Source organism: Octopus sinensis, linkage group LG18 (assembly GCF_006345805.1).
Source record: "Octopus sinensis linkage group LG18, ASM634580v1, whole genome shotgun sequence".
NCBI lineage: Eukaryota > Metazoa > Mollusca > Cephalopoda > Octopoda > Octopodidae > Octopus > Octopus sinensis.
Window position 1 is genome coordinate 29,530,715 of NC_043014.1, and position 17,500 is coordinate 29,548,214.

Below are 17,500 nucleotides of genomic sequence, written 5' to 3' on the forward strand. Positions count from 1 at the left end.
TCTGCAGCAGGAACTGTGCTCAATTTTCAGATGGGCTGAGGATGATAATATGCAGTTTAATGCTGAAAACGTACAAGCCCTGCGCTACCAGCGTCCAAAACTGAATATAAAACTTACAGGGTCCACAGGTCCACAGCGAATTTCAGCCCTAGAGCCTAAATCAATGAGGGACCTGGGTATCGACATGAATGATGATACTTCTTTTCAAGTGCACATTACCAGGATTGCGACAAAGTGCAAATGACTGGCTGGATGGATCCTGGGAACTTTCAGAACCAGAGATAAGGAATCCATGATAGTCTCCTGGAAGACATTCTTCTTCAGCCACATGGATTACTGCTCACAGCTATGGTCACCCAACAGTGTGAAATTAACAGCGGACCTTGAAGCAATCCAGAGAAGATTCACAAAGAAGATCGTCCATTTGCAACTGCTCAGCTACTAGGAAAGGCTGAAACAGCTAAGACTCTACACCCTGGTGAGAAGCGGGAGAGGTATGCAGTAATATATGTCTGGAAGATCCTGGAATGCCAAAATTTGGCATTGAAAGCTACACCAAAGCCAGAACGGGACGACACTGCATAGTGCCAAAGATCCCAGCAACGCCATCGCACTTCAGGACCTGTTACAGCAACAGCCTGGGTTTCAAGGGCCAATAGCTTTTTAATATTCTCCCAAAGAGCCTGAGGAACCTGCACAAAATAGATGTATTCTACTTTTTAAAATCAAAGCTGGACCTCTTCCTGTCGAGAGTCCCAGATGACCCTACCTCACGGCAAGAGGTGCAAATGATTTAGATCTCATATAGAAGCAGCTGTTGAAGCTGAAGGTGACTTTATTGAATAACATTATGGAAAAGGTTTATTTTTATCCTCATAGCATTTTTTTATAAATAAAGTTATGTTATATATGTTCTTTTATAAACATAAATCTGTCCTCAAATATCTTACGCACCCTATGTAAGTTAATTTTTCCTTTCAATTCTTCCTATAAGGAAAACAATGATAAAGAGGTATAACTGTATTAATGAAATTTTAATTACAACAGCTGTAAGTTTTGTTGAACTTTAAGAAAGTCTTGCATATTTTTGCTGCTCCAGATTGTTTTTGAAAATGTCTGTTAGCTGGACATTTCTTTGCCTGGAAATATTAGTTTTTCTAGATTGTTACTTAGAGATTTAATAACATTGCCAAATGCACCAATAATTATTGGCATAATTCTGAATTTATGTTTATGTTACAGAAGCAGTAGGTTTGAAGACAGTTGCCTATAAATATTCTTCTTCAAACTAATTATAGAAGAAATGTTCACATCTACATGATATTTCACATCTTTGACTACACATGATTTGTCTTTCTTGTCCCAAACAACTTTTTCAAGCATGTTATATTTACACTTGGCAGAAACTTTGACTGGAATGTTTCGCTAATATTCTTCGTATTGATATGAGGGCAAGTGTTCAAATACAGGGACATTGTCTGAATTTTCCAAGCGCAGTCTTTCTTACGCACGGGATTGTATATTGTTTTAGTCATATCATGTATCAACTAGAGCTAGTATCTTGACGACATTTTTGGATGACTGCTGTAATGCTTTTCTTACAAAAGTGATATCATCGACATTTTTGGATACATTTTGAAATTTTAAGGGTTTCGCTACTGTTCATTAGTTATTTTGTGCCTTTCTTCTCTTATATTGCACAAGCATAATTTTAGAGATGTGTTGTGATATATACGGCCACAAAATGCATATGTTCAAGTAATATCTTTTCTTTTTAGCACGTTATATATTGAAGACAACTGTTCGAGTTTAATTTTCTATGTACATTAATTATCATGATGAAACATGATATACTGCATCTTCGTACAAGGCGGCAATTGATTTGGGGGATGATATAATAACTGATAAAATTCATCATAATGAGATTCAATTGAAATTAAGTGTTATATATCCCAATGAATACTTGGCTTTAAAACAATATAACATATTTTATTATGCATATGTGTGTATTTTAGTGTGTTTAATCTGTGTCTACTGGACAATGAATATTACATTGATGCATCTGGCTATATTTTTTTATGTGTAAAGTTCCGAAAGTACATCTTTGAAAGAAGTATGTCAATAAGCTATAAGTTGAAAGAACAGCTAACATTTCAGGTTCAAGAGAGCTTTGACAGATAGAATCCATATCAAACTGAAACTGTTACAGACCATCACGACATCAGACCTAATGACTATTTTTATCTTAGCTTTTATTTTTTATTTCTGCAACTTTTGTTTATATACATCCCTCAATCAACAACGTAATCTTTCAGTTCAAAAACGGTGTTTTTAATTTGCAATAATTTTACCTTTTTAGAATTACACGAGTTCACTGTTGTATGTGGGGGTGTAAGTGTCTCTGTGTGTTGTGTTTTGTGCGTATGAGTGTGTGTGTGTGTGTGTGTGTGTGTGTGTGTGTGTGTATGTGTGTGTGTGTGTGTGTGTGCATGTTTGCGCACGCGCGAATGTGATTTTATGTCAGTAAGCATGATGTCTTTTATATATTTAATTAACTATTCTCTCCGTTGGATCTGAAATAACCGATAAGCACGATTGAGCCATGCAAGAAAACCCTGTACGTTTGTGTTTGTGAGTATTTACGCATGAATGTAAGTATGTGTGTGTATGTGTGTGTGCATGCATGTTTGTATGTATGTATTTATGCATGTATATATGTATGTATCTATGTATGTATCTATGTATGTATGTGTCTGTACGCACATACACCTACATATGCAGAAGCTGACTAATGAAAATGAGGACTGTTTTTAGTTGCCCTGTCGATGTAGTTATCATTGATATGAATGTAAAGTTGTGGGGTAATCATAGTTTTTACTAACTTGAAATTAGTCGTTCAAAGAATGGAAATACACCCAAGCTCTTTTTTCAGTCATTGACCAGTAAAACCTTGGTTGATGTAACCTAGATGGCTACATTTTTGTTATATCTGTTTTTGTATGTATGTTGTGTTGTATTTGTGCATAATATCATGTATATATATGTACTTATGTGTGTGTATGTGTATGTGTGAGAGAGAGACAGGCAGACAGACAGAGAGACAGAGGCAGTACAGTAAGCATGAGAAGTTTGTGTCATGTGTAAAGGCTGTGTGTGTGTGTTTCTGAATTTCTCGATACCACTCTCTATTAATCTTTTCCTCTCACACTAACACACTCTGTTTCTCTCTCTCACAAACACGCTTTCTCTCTCACACACACACTCTCTATCTCTTTCTCTTTTATTATATATGTGTATTAACAACATCATCAATGACATGCCCTCTCGTCTAGATTTGAAGTAGGCCTGGTGTAGAGTGGATATGTCACTAATGAGGTCACGAATGGCGATAAAGGGCTTTGACAAACAACTGATTGCTTAATTTTCTTTTTAAGTATGCGTTCGATTAGTTGGTTTCTTAAATAACTAACCGATTCACTAATAATAAAGAAGTGAAATATGAAGTAGTATGTGCATGTTTATATATAACAAAATTTGTTTCAACACATGAGTTCACTCAAAGAGTTTTGCAAACTGAATACTATATATATATATATATCACCGTGATAGCATCACCGTGACCGACCAGGCTATCAAATGTTGCTACACATCGCTGGTCACAATGCGCTTCGCATTGTTTTAGCCTTCAAATGACGCCACCCCGCTGGCTAAGCGAGCAGGCTAATTATATATATTAATATATATATATATATATATATATATATATATATATATATATATATATATATATATAGTAAAAGTTATTATTCATATATATATATTATATATGTAGTAAAGGTTATTATTTATATATATATATATATATATATATGTGTGTATATAATAGTCTTTACTATCTATCTATATATATATATCTTATATATATATATATATTATAATATAAAGGTTTTTTGCAACAAGTTGCTTAACCACATACCGAAAATATTAGAAATAGCAGCAAAAGACTACTATTTCCTTTTACTACAAAAATAAGTCTCCACAGACAACAATATTAGTAACTCACATATGGCAAAAAAGAAGAAAAACAATGAAATCACACAGTCTTCGGATTAATTATGGACGTACGCTTCTGGATTAGAATCGTAAGGTTCATTTCCTTATCAACATAATATTTCCCATAAATCTAGAAATGCTAGGAAAACTTACCTTTTATATTTTCGATCAAGCGACATCGAAAGATATAAAGGCCAACCAGCATATCCACATTTATGTAAACAAGTGAATTCGTATTTCCTTCCAGAATGCTACCACGTGAGTCACAAAATAGTACTGCCGAAAAAAAGATTCGTTGTTTTGTCGTAGGGGAGTAAAATAGTCATTACAGATATAGGGTGAAATATAATTAATTTAATAAAATCAACAAATTTCACCTATTATATAATTATAATCATAATGGTTTTTTGCAACAAGTTGCTTAAACCTTTATATATATATATAAGGAAAATAAGACAAGGTAGAAAATGCTAAAATCATTTTATCATGAAGAACATTTTAGTACTGGTTCCAGTTTTTGCAACTTTTTCAACTTAGAATAAAGCATGAAAAACAATTAAATTGTGGAAAAATTAAATGAAATGTTTTTAAAAAATATTTCCATAGTTTTCAAATGAAAGTGACATTTTCCTTTTTTCAGCCCGTCTCCGTCTCTCTTTTTTACTCTTGTGTAAAGAGTAAAAAGTGAGACAGACTGACAAAAAGAGAGTAAAAGTTATTTTATATATATATATATATATTAATAGCTATTTCCCAACTTCAAAGAACTGTTACTGAACATCTCTCTTTGAGAGATGTAGAAGTAATAACATTTCTGTTAAATATATGTGTGCGTGTGCGTGTGTGTGTATGTGTATGTGTGTGTATGTGTGTGGGTGTTTCGTCTTGTTTGCTCTTGTCCTTAATTCCACGCAAGAAAACCCTTTTTCTCCTTTTTTTTTTGTTTCTGCGAGCACCGCCAATTGGGAAGCATCCAGTCTTATCTTTAAAGGTGCGAAACTGAAAAGTACCATTCGTCGATAAGTGATGAAGAATTATGAACTTTCTGTTTGTCTCACGTTTATTTTTACATTCAGTATACGTTATGTCGTTTGTTACCTCCGACAAGGAGGGAGGTTGTATTTTCATCGTCTGTATGCAAAATAACTCAAAAAGTTGTGAACGGTATTTGGTGAAACTTGCAGAAGTTGGCAATGACACAAGGAACAGATGATTAAATTTTGGTAGTGATCCGGGAATTTTTATGGATTCTTGAAGGATTTTTCATTTGTTATATTTACTTTACATGAAATATTAGTTAGTTAGTTAGTTAATTTGGCTCAAAAGCAAATAGCAAGGCCATGTAGGGGGACATGGAGTTAAGTACAGGGTGGTGTTCATGTAAAGAGTTCAGGCCACTTGAGGTCTAGGGAGGCTTTGAACAAAGCGGTCGTCGGCATCTTCACCATCTCGTCTGGCAGCTTGTTCCACGGATCCGCAACCCGGACGGAGAAAGCTCCTCTCTTCGATTGAGATGAAATCGTCGCAGGTAGAGCTTTTCGGAATGACCCGCAGCCGACGCTCCGGGAGCAGGAGTGAAGAACAGCTCTTTCGAGAGGTTACACTTCCCGCTTATGATGTTGTGGGCGAGAATGAGATCACACGGCGCGTTTTTCAGAGAATAAAGGTCGAGCGTCCTCAGCCTTCTTCGTAGGACAAATTTTGAGACCATGAATCGCACTGCGGGTTAGCCAGCCTCTGGACTCTTTCGAGGTGCTGTATGTCTTTGAGGAGATAAGGAGAAGAGGCTTGAATCCCATACTCCAATATGGTCTCACCAGCGTGACATAGAGTGGCAGGAATATGGCTGCTGTGAGCATTCCGAATGACCGTCGAATCAAAAACAGAATTCCGCGCGCTTTGTTGGCAGCATGGACGCACTGGGCCGAAGGCGAAAAGGAGGAATCCACCAAGATACCCAGGTCCTTTACCTGATCGGTCCTCTCCAGCAGCAGGACGACCCGGCTCGAAACAAGTTGAGTTGCAGGAGTAGAGCCGACAGGCAGATGACAGCACTTTGACACGTTCAGACACAGGTCCCAATCGTTAGACCACTTCCAAATTTGGTGGAGGCATCGACGAAGATCCTCTATACTACCGCGAGGAAGCGACCAGTTTGATATCGTCGGCAAATAGAAGGGTGTGTTGCGTGAGGTCGTCGGGCAAGTCATTTATGAAGACTAAGAACAACAAGGGCCCAAGCACTGAACCTTGAGGCACGCCACTGCTCGCACTGGAGACGTCGGACCGCGAACCATTAACTTGAACTTGGAAGGAGCGATCTGAGAGGAAGGCACCAACCCATCGTACAATATCCGGATGGAAAACTATATGCTTGAAGCTTGACAAGTAGTAGGCGGTGGTTTACCGAGTCAAAAGCTTGGCAAAGTCCAATAAAACGATGTCAACAGCATCACTATCATCGAGGATGCGCGTCACCAATTCTTCCATTACTAGTAAGTTGGTCAAGCCTGATCTCTTCGGCACGAAGCCGTGTTGGGAATCAGTGATCGAGGCTGTGTTTAGGAGGTGGAGCATCATACTTTTCTTAAGGATGGTTTCGAACATCTTGCTGATTATTGATTGTAAGGGAACCGGTCGGTAGTTAAGCGGGTCTTCGCGGCTCCCTTTCTTGAAAAGTGGGCAGATTATCGCTGTTCTCCAGTCTGCAGGTATAACACCCGTCGCCAATGACATATTGAATAGTCGTGTTAAGGGCTCGCAGATGACCGGGGCCAACGCTTTGATAACCCGTGGGTGTATGCCGTCAGGGCCGTGACCCTTGTTGACATCGAGGCCTTGAATAACACGTTTGACTTCGTCCCGCGTGATGATCAATCGAAGCATTCGAGGTACCGATCTATCAAATGGAGGGGGTTCACGACCATCATCTTGTTTGAAAATAGTTGAAAAAGCCTCGGCTACGTTCTTTGATTATCTCCCTTGAAAACATGCTCATATTTTCCACTTAAACTATGGTGGCATTGCTGTTTCCAAACTTTATTTTCGTTTCTGTATTAATTTTACTCGCGTATCTATCTTAAAATGAGCTGCTTGGCGGAGGTCTGTGGAGGATGACATGACAAGCCTTGACTATTGGGATCGACACAAAAACCTCAGGCTTTGCTCCCTCCACCGCCGCTGTGAAACTAGCTTGTCGTTGTCATTGATGTATTATAACTGCTTCAGATGATTCCTGTTTTTAAAGAGTTTTTTTTTAATCATATGGCTGTGTTATTTTTTTTTTAAATACCGCCAAGAAGGTTTTGTTTTTGCCGGCGTTGGTTTGGGAAATTGGGCGATTTTCAGCATGCGTGTATATGGGTGGAAATGAGCAGCTTGGCGGAGGTCTGCACTCTCCGAGTGCTTTTCTAGTTTATATATCTTTTCTTTATTTATATATATATATATATATATACATATCTGTGTGTGTGTGTGTGTGTATTTAAAATTAATCAAAGGACATACTAAATATGCCTACAGTTATTTCTAGCAGGTAGTCATGCTTAGTATGTCCTTTGATTAATTTTAATCCTTCAGCTACTTAATGCTTTTGAGGGGTGATTGCAATCGCCTATATTATGGATTCTGTTATTATCATTTTTAAATTGTTACACTAGATAACAGAGTCAATGGTATCTTTGCAAATTATCTTTTCGTGAATTATTTGCTCTGTATTGATATATATATGAATATGTATTTATATGCAAATGTATATACACGTATAAACATATATATATATATATATATGTATATATATGTGTGTATATATATATATATATATATATATATATATATATATATATATATATATATATATATATATATATATATATACATACATACATGCATATATACATACATATATAGATGTACACACTCACAGACATCATACACGCGTATAATGTTTGCGTTGCGTATGTGTTCGTGAATTTCTTTAAAGCTCTCTCTCTCTCTCTCTCTCTCTCTATCATTCCCCACTCTCTCTATTTCTCTGTGCGTATGTATAATAATGTGAGTTTCTTAAGCTCTTGTCTTTTGAAACCGCTCAATGATCCTGCTCAATAATGTTAATCGGATGTGAGATAAAGCTTCTCATAGATTGGAGCCAAATGCACGGCAGTTTTATCCTGTACTGCAATTCCACGTAGTCTCGTACCTATTTATGACAACTACATATAAATAAAACCAATATATTTTTCTGTTCCAAGTATACGTAACACATTATTTGAAGATAGGTTTGAACGCAAAGCCTTAGAGCTCATACTTCAATATTGCATGCATTCTTCTATTTGGTTTCTTCATATCCGTATATATGTTAGTTTCTGTTTCTCTCCCCACCCCTCTCTTTCACTCTCGCTCTCTCTCTCTCTCTTTGTTTCCTTCTCTCCATCTCTCTTCATATATTTATACACACACGCACACATACACAAGCACACACACACAAATATATGTATATATGTATGTATATATGTCTGTATGTACGTGTGTATGTATGTAGTTCTGTATGTACGTGTGTATGTATGTATGTAGTTGTGTATGTGCATACGTACGTTTGTATATGCGTTTATACTCATACATACATTTATACTTGCATATATAGACAGACAGACAGACAGAAGAGAGTAAGAATAGGGAATTAGAATGAAAAAGAAAGACAGAAAGAAAAAAAGGAAAGAAAGAAAGGAAGAATTGAGCATGAAAGTCGGTAGTTATACAGGTATATGCACAGCTTTATAGGGAGCAAGAGAGAAAGAAAGTTAGATTTGTCAATAAGTGTGTGCATATTGATGTTTGCGTGAGACTATGCATGCATGTAGCTATATGTATGCATAACTATGTATATATGAGTATGTGAGTGCGTGTGTGTGTGAGTGTCTGTGAGTGTGCGCGCGCACGCATCCGTGTGTGTTTGTGTGCGTGCGTGTTTTTCTAATATTAAGCAGTTTACGGCCGTATGTGACGGCATCCCTGTGGATCAGGAAGAGACATTTATTATTCTTCAATAATATTATGCAACCTGCATTGTGAAGTATGCAACATAGAATGTGCAGCATGCCGCCAACATTTTATATAATGTGCAGTATTATTGTGCAACAAAGAATGTGTAGTACGCGGGATATATTCAACGCAGTGTATAGTGTGCCGTACATGATTAGAATGTATTCATTGTGAGGTATGCCGTGTACCCTATGCAAACTGTAAGTTGTATGCAGAGGGAAGAAACTTGTATGCATTATGCTTTGATTTTAATATGTGCAATGTATGCAGGAACACGACAGTAGAAAAGATGAACGTGTTGTAACTCGGTTTTATTGATTGGCTTACGGAGATTCGATAAAATACGTCAGGTTTCACTCAACACTATCTTTACCATCATCACACTCTACAACACCGTCATTAATACTGCCATCATAAACATTAACAACATCATTCCTATCACTAGAAGCACCAATACTACCACAAATCTTCCACTAACACTGACTTCAGCATCCTTAATGCCATTATTTTCAACACCGCTACGATCGCAATCATCCACCATACTACCACTGTCACCGACGTCAGCACCATCTCCGCTAACATCAAAACTACCTCTACGACTGTCCATTGCTATTCTTCGCTGGCTTTACCAACATCAACACCATCACTAACAATTCTTCAGCAAATTCTTATAAACATCACCATCAATATATCTACTACCATCAAAACCGTCACTAATGCACACAGTATTTGAACCAATGCAGTAGCCTCCTATGCGGTCAGTTGACTTGCGAGAAATAGCAACCAGATCTCCTTCAAATCACATCTTATCGCCTTAAAAATTAGAGGACATATTGTACAATCTAATCCTTGATATGCCAAAAACGCGATGATCACGGCTGGAATGCACTTTTTGTTATCAGTTTGTTTGGTCAAGGCTGACCTTGAAAAGAAAATATAAGTCATAATCATCGCCATGACGTATCCCTCCACAACATCTCCATCAAATCCATTGACGCTTCCAGTTCTACGATCATTGTAATAATGCAAGTCAACATAATCGGTGGAAGTGTCCCGTCTCTTCTTTCGTCTGCTGGACTAATAACTAACATAAACGGCTAGCTAGGCGGCTAGCTAAAAGGCTAGCGAGAAGGCAAGCAGATGTGTGCGGAGGGGAAATGGCAGTCAGCAGAAGAAACACACTGAAAATTATATAAGAATAGGCAGAAATGCTTTGGGTACATATAGAAAGAAAGGGTATGTGGGTGTGGGTAAAGAGAGCAAAAGAAGAAAAGGAAAATAGCCAGGATAGAAAAAAATGGAAGAAGCTGAGAAAATTAAAAACATATAAAGTTTAGAAGACAGCCACACAGACAGACAGATAGGTAGCTAGATATGTGTGTGTGTGTGCGTGTGTGTGTGTGTGTGTGTGTGTGTGTGTGTGTGCATATGTGTGTGTCTGTATGTATGTATACATAGAAAAAGAAGTAGAAACAGAGAAAAAGAAAGCTGGCAACATATGCGGACAGTTCACTATATATATATATATTATATATATATATATATAATATATATATATATATATATATATAATCAAAATAAGCAACAAATCCATTTGATTATAACCACCCCATGGATTTATATGGATAACACCATACAAAGTTCTGGTGCATCTAACTTAAGTACCATATTCACCTGAATCTAAATTTTACTGAACTTATATGGTATATATATATATATATATATACATATGTTTACATGCATACATAGGCACACACATACATCCATATATGTATGGGTGTATGCTTGTTGGTAAGTAGGTACATAATGCAACCAAGTATGTGTTTAGGTCTGTTGTGTGTTTGTATTATATTATAGGAACGAGTTTCGAGTTCTTCATATTTCCTTTCGTGTAGTACATTAAAATTTCATTCATTAGGACATGAAATTTTCACAGAAAAATGAACGAAAAATATATATGGAAATTTTAGTAAGTAGCAAAATACAATTAAAAAATTAGCTCACACATATTAAAGGAGCACTCCCTCGGTTACGACGACGAGGGTCGAACAGCTTGCTCGTGAAATTAACGTGCAAGTGGCTGAGCACTCCACACCCACAAGGGTACTTAACGTAGATCTCAGGGAGATTCAGCGTGACATAGACTGTAACAAGGCTGGCCCTTTGAATTAAAAGTACTACTCATTTTTGCTAGCTGAGTGGACTGGAGCAACGCAACGTGAAATAAAGTGTTTTCCTCAAGGGCACAACGCGTCTCCGGGATTCGAACTCACGACCTTACCATCGTGAGTCGAATGCCCTAACCACTAAGCCACGGGCCTTCACTCACGCATATGTCACATTTAAGATAAATTATGAAACCTACCAAGATCTAACCATTACAAAAAATTTAAAGCTGGCGTTGTCACTATCAGTTGTAACAGTATTCCCAGATCTATTGTAACAACAGCATATCTTATTAACTCATCAGTTCATTCAGCTGATGAGGTCGGAGAGGTTTGAAGCAAAAATAGTTTAATGGATTTAGATACAGCATTTCTCCAAACTAACATATAGGTCTAATATGGAAATATGGGAAATCTTTAATTATAAAAAAAAGACTTAATCTATAGCAGAGTAATGCTTTCCGTGTGTGTGTATATTTTCGCATCACAGATTTATACTACCTATGTAGATACGTATATATATATATATATATATTATATTATATATATATATGTATGTATGTATGTATTATGTATGTATGTATGTATGTATGTATGTATGAATATATATGTATATATAAATGCGTTGTGCAAACAACATGAAATACGTAAACAACGAGAGAAAGAAAATGGAAAACAGGGCTAGTAAACACAGAGAATGTACCCTTCATCGGTTGCCTATCTATTCATTTCGAGCATTCAACGACAATATCAGTCTTCAATGACAGTTGCTCCCATAAATTCTAAAATAAAATTTAGGATTTATGTAGGACCAAAATTGGGAACAAAAACAGGACAGTGGAGACATAAAAGGAAACCGAACGAAAACAAACATGGAGGATCGTTAAACCAGAACGAGAGGAAAATATTGAATGTTGGAAAAATGTTTTCTTTGAAAAGAGAAAAAATGGAATTGAGAGAAAAAACGTGCATACTTTTGAACGTCCGTATCAGGAAAAGTCAGATGGTCACGTGAGGAAAAGAAAGTTGGATGATGGTCACATGTGAGCAACAAGAGAGACAGAAAGACGAGGACAGAGAGAGAGACAGATAGAAAACGGTGAAAGAGAGAGGGGGAAAAAGTAATTAGAGAAGAATAGAGGAAGAAAACAGTATAGTGTAGAAGCGCATAAAAAAGATAAACATAAACTCACTTGGCAATGGATGCGTCGCGTTCAATTAAATAATGATAATAAATACTATATATGTATATGTATATATGTGTGTGTGTGTGTATGCGTGTGTGTGTGTGTGTGTCTGTGTGTGTACGTGTGTGTGTTTACATGTCCAGCTTGCCATTTATATTCTCTCGTTGTTTATGTATTTCATACTGTTTGCACAGTTCGTGACATCCTGCCCACATAGTTGCCGATGTATATATATATATATATATATATATATATATATACATGTATATATGTATGTATGCATGCATGCATGTATGTATGTATGTATGTATGTATGTATGTATGTATGTATGTATGTATGTATGTATGTATGTATGCATGTATGTATGTATATTATTATATATCAATAATATTAATACGCTAACTTTTTGTTTTTGTACTTACCTGTTGCGTCAGTCACACTTCCTGCAAAGAAATGGCAAAGCGAGAGAGGAGGACAGAGAGGAATTAAGAAAGAGAGAGAGTGATAGAGAGAGAGGGAAAGTGATAGAGTGAGAGAGAAAGAGAGAGAGTGAAAGAGATAGTGGTTGGTGACGGTGTTCATCGCAAGAGATGTAGCTACTTCAAAAGCGAGACACAAAGGAAGTGAAAGAGAAAGAGAGAAACTGAGAGAGACAGTAGATACATAAATCCAAAGAAATGTTCATGTATTGATACATACACAGCAAATATTGGATGTCAATTTCACTTTTCATTACCACACGAGGATAAAATTAACTCGCAAATGGCTTAATACTCAACAGACATGCATAACATTTATGTAAATTCTCATGGTGATTCAGCCTCACACAAAATACAAGGCTGGCCCCTTTGAATTATAGCTACAACTCGATATATATATATATATATATATATATATATATCAGAGAGGAGTGAGTGGTGACTCAAATGAAGGTGGTATTTGCTTTGTGTTTTCAACCACACCAAATATTGGATACCGTATCCTAAACAAAACTGTCTAAAACATTCGTATATGTTTTTCAATTGAAACACTGAATCATATTGGACATTAATTCATGTGAGATTCCCTCATTGTTGTCAAACGAATGTACAAACTGCAAAGATACACCTGTTTAGAGATGTTAGTAGAAATAAGCAGGCAAAACTTGTAAAATGCTTTGGTTACTACAACATAAACCCATGGCAAGACAGAGAGACGGAATCGATTTCGTAGGTCGCAATTAACGGCAAAATTTTCATTGGACTATAGAACTGACTCAAGACCTATAGCAATTCTGCAAAATGTTCAGAGAATATCACCTGACCGGTTACATGAAGAGAATGAAGATCCAGGTAAGCTATAGCGCAACACAACAGTGCTAGCAGTCTACGTTTTTTACCAAAAAATTGCTGCTCTAAGAAAATCAACTATCAAATAAATGCACAGAAAATGACAGTGTCAATAGCTGAGCAGATTATTCCGAGGAAAAAATATTACAAAAATCATGGAGTGAGCAAAATTGATAATAACTTACAAATATGACTGCTGCCACTATATGGACACGCCGTAACCGATTACAAAGAATTAGAAACTGGTGGAAAATACAAGCTGCTAAAAACACACTCGCTGAGAAGAATAAAACTCTTCACATTTCATGTTAAGGTTCACTATAACGTTGCTGAATAATAATTACAAATTAAAGCTATGTTTTGAAACATTGACTGTCTTGCGGTATTTGTGCTGCATTTAGTTGTTAACAGAATGGAATAACAGAAGCCCATCGGAATGATACAACCAAAAAGGTAGAAAAACATTGATAGACATGGAACATATCGGACTATTCGATACTTTCATTAGATACAGAATAAATTCACAAAGAACCAGTTAATTGCTTTATGACAGCCGATACAAACTGTACAGCCACAACCGACGAGAGGCATCAACAGACAAATTGATTTCGTTAAAACTAAAACCTAGGGCGCTAAGTCAAAAAGCACCATTATTGCAGAAAACTACAAGAACAAAGGAGTATAAACTGAATAAAATTTGCATTAAACCAAGAAACTGCATATTGCTGCATGAAAGGCCATATAATTTAGTGTAAATGCTCCTCTCGAGATGATCTAGATTTATTCAGATGTGCAGGAAACCTGGAATCTAAATAAGCAGCACAACAACGATGCAGTTAAGCTAAATAAGCTACTGAGTGAGCACTATCTCTCTTAAAACAAAAGAAATCACTATTCAAACTCCTAGTAGTTGCAAAAGTAATAAATGGAAAAATCATCTGGGAGAGATGCAGTAATTTGATATTGGTAGAGGGAAATCATATGTGAGAGGAAAACTCTGTCCAGCATGTTCAAAGAACAATGGACGCTGAATTCGATGTAGCAGTTGTAGCGAAAACATTCATGCCTTAGAAGCAGGAGACACATTTGGCAACGAATTACCGGTTGGAACATGCTTAAAAGCTACGTATAAAATGTATACAAGTGACTTTAATATTACTCCAAGATCACTATGAATCAAACGATTACCTTTTTCTGTCGATTACTTGAAGATGTATTCAGTATATAGATAAGTTTCGCTAGATAAGTGGATAGATTGGATGGATGGAGGAGTTTTTAGATAGATATAATGGGAGATACACATACAAACAAGCAACGTGCACATATATCTTATAAGCATTTTGGTTTCTTTCATAATAATCTATTAATTATCTCCACCATTATATTCAATCATATCTCTTTCTCTCTACCTTCTACCCCCAATCATAAACCTCACCATTGAAACATTCCGAACCCCCACTGACAAACTTCCACAATATCTTCACTAACTCGAGAAAATACTGGCGGTCCTATCGACTTCGGTCTACCAAATTCATGCTTAATTATCCGTACGTACTTATGTCACCTTTGGTTGCAGTCCCCCACTGTCCCCCATCAACGAGGTTAAACATATACTCTCCACCTCATCAATTCCTTTCCATTATTCCACTCATGGACCCTCCGAACTTCTTTTTATGGATGTCAACTATTTTTAGAGTTTTATCTTCTATTATATCCGCAATTCAGCCCTCTTTCACCGCCAAGTACATCTGAACCCATCACCCACCCCACTATTCCACCCTTAAACTGCATCTAATTCTCCTGTGATATCTACAAATCCTGAATAGAATGGTCGAGACTATCAAGGTAGGTGTTAATTACGTCAACTTTGTAGGCCTCACTAAAACGCAAACTAACCAATAGGCCTCTACACCGTTTCACTCATGAGAGAGAAAATCAACTTTTGTATATCTTGCGTTACCAGTGTTCATACCAATATTAGAATTCACGTCACCGTATCTATGCATTTCTATAACTATCGTCACTGCATCCAAGGATACGTTATTTAAGGTTTTCCTTATATTTTAAAACAATGAATATGAATTTAGATCTAGTTGCTAATTGTCACTTGATAACACGTAATACATATTCAATAAAGTGTTGTGGATATAATACACTTGTATGTATTTTACCACAAAACAAGGCGAAAATGTTTACTCATGCATATACGTTTTGTGTAGACATATTTACTTATGTTCCATTACTTCTGTTAACGAAATGTATCAGCTTGACAATCGTTTGATGTCTCTATGAGGTCCTTTTTTTTTTGCATTCTACAATAAGCCAAGTTTAATCAGATTCCAAGCCAATGGCTTTCAACACGCTTTGAATTACTCGACGACCAAAACCAAGGGTCTGTGCAGCCTCAAAACTTTTATTGAGTCAATGACGGGGTAACAAATTCAATTATGATCACAAAATACATCCATTCAACATAAAATTCAAAAGTATCATTTTATACATTTCATCTACAATAAAGATATTTGTTGAAGATTTATATACAATTAGAAACTAAGGTAAACAATACACAGATTCCGAACATTGATAGTCTTTTAATTTATTGAAATAGTAAGAATAACTTGAATTCATTCTATTCTTTCGACATCGGTTGATTGTAAACATCAATTACTGACATTTTAACTCACCATGGAATAATAGAAACTTCCACAATCCTTTTATTCAGATCAAATCAAATCAAAACTTCAAGTTCGTTACATTTTGCCAATCTTTTACAAAAATCGTGAATAAATATTCAGCAATTAATGAAAATTGACATGATTTACACAGCAATTAACCGAAATATACAATTTTCTAATTTGTCAACAATAATATTATAAATAATATATATGCATATATATATATATATGTGTGTGTGTGTATGTGTGTGTGAGTGTGGTGTGTGTGTGTGTGTGTGTGTGTGTGTGTGTGTGTGTGCATATCTATGGATACAGGACGTTACCAACAGTAAACAACATGAACTACGAAAACAATGAGTTCAATACGCAAACAACGAGAAAAATAAATGGGAAACAGGACAAGCAACACAGCGAACGACCCGTCATCAGTTGTCGGCTGTCTATCTACTTCTCATTTCGAGCAGTGAACGACGATATGAATCTTCAAAGACAGTTGCTCCCATAAATACTAAAATAAAATTTATGTAGGGTCAAAGTTAGGAACAAAAACAGGACAGTGGAGACATACAAGGAAGCCGAACGAAAACAAATATGGAGGGTCTTTAGATCAGGACGAGGGTAAAATAGCGAAAGCTGGAGAAATATTTTCTTTGAAAAGAGAAAAGACAGAAGAGAGGGATAGAATACGTCCAGTCCTTAGGACAGTCCTGTGGGAAAAGAAAGATGATCACTCGAGGAAAAAAAAGATGAACGGTGGTCACATTTGAGCAGCGAGAGTGAGAAAAAGAAGAAGAGAGACAGACAGATAAAGGACGGTGAGGGGAGAAAAGGGGAATTAGAGTAAAGGATGTGGGAGAAAATTATATGTATATTCATATATATATATATATATATATATATGTACATGTATGTGTAAATATGCATTTACATATATATATATATATATTATATATATATATATATATATACATATATGCATATATATATATACATATATGCATATATATATATACATATATGCATATATATATATACATATATGCATATATAT

The 17,500-nt window shown here is 36.1% G+C and overlaps 1 long non-coding RNA gene across 1 annotated transcript in view; it reads right to left on the reverse strand.

Moving 5' to 3' along the window:
- LOC118766902 overlaps positions 1-16,899 on the reverse strand; it is a 24,613-nt gene extending 7,714 nt beyond the window's left edge. Inside the window, exons 1-2 of the long non-coding RNA XR_005002812.1 lie at positions 16,784-16,899; positions 11,115-11,117 (exon numbers count right to left, since the gene is read on the reverse strand). This is a non-coding gene — a long non-coding RNA (uncharacterized LOC118766902). The remainder of the gene's footprint in view (positions 1-11,114; positions 11,118-16,783) is intronic.
- Positions 16,900-17,500: the final 601 nt, after the last annotated feature.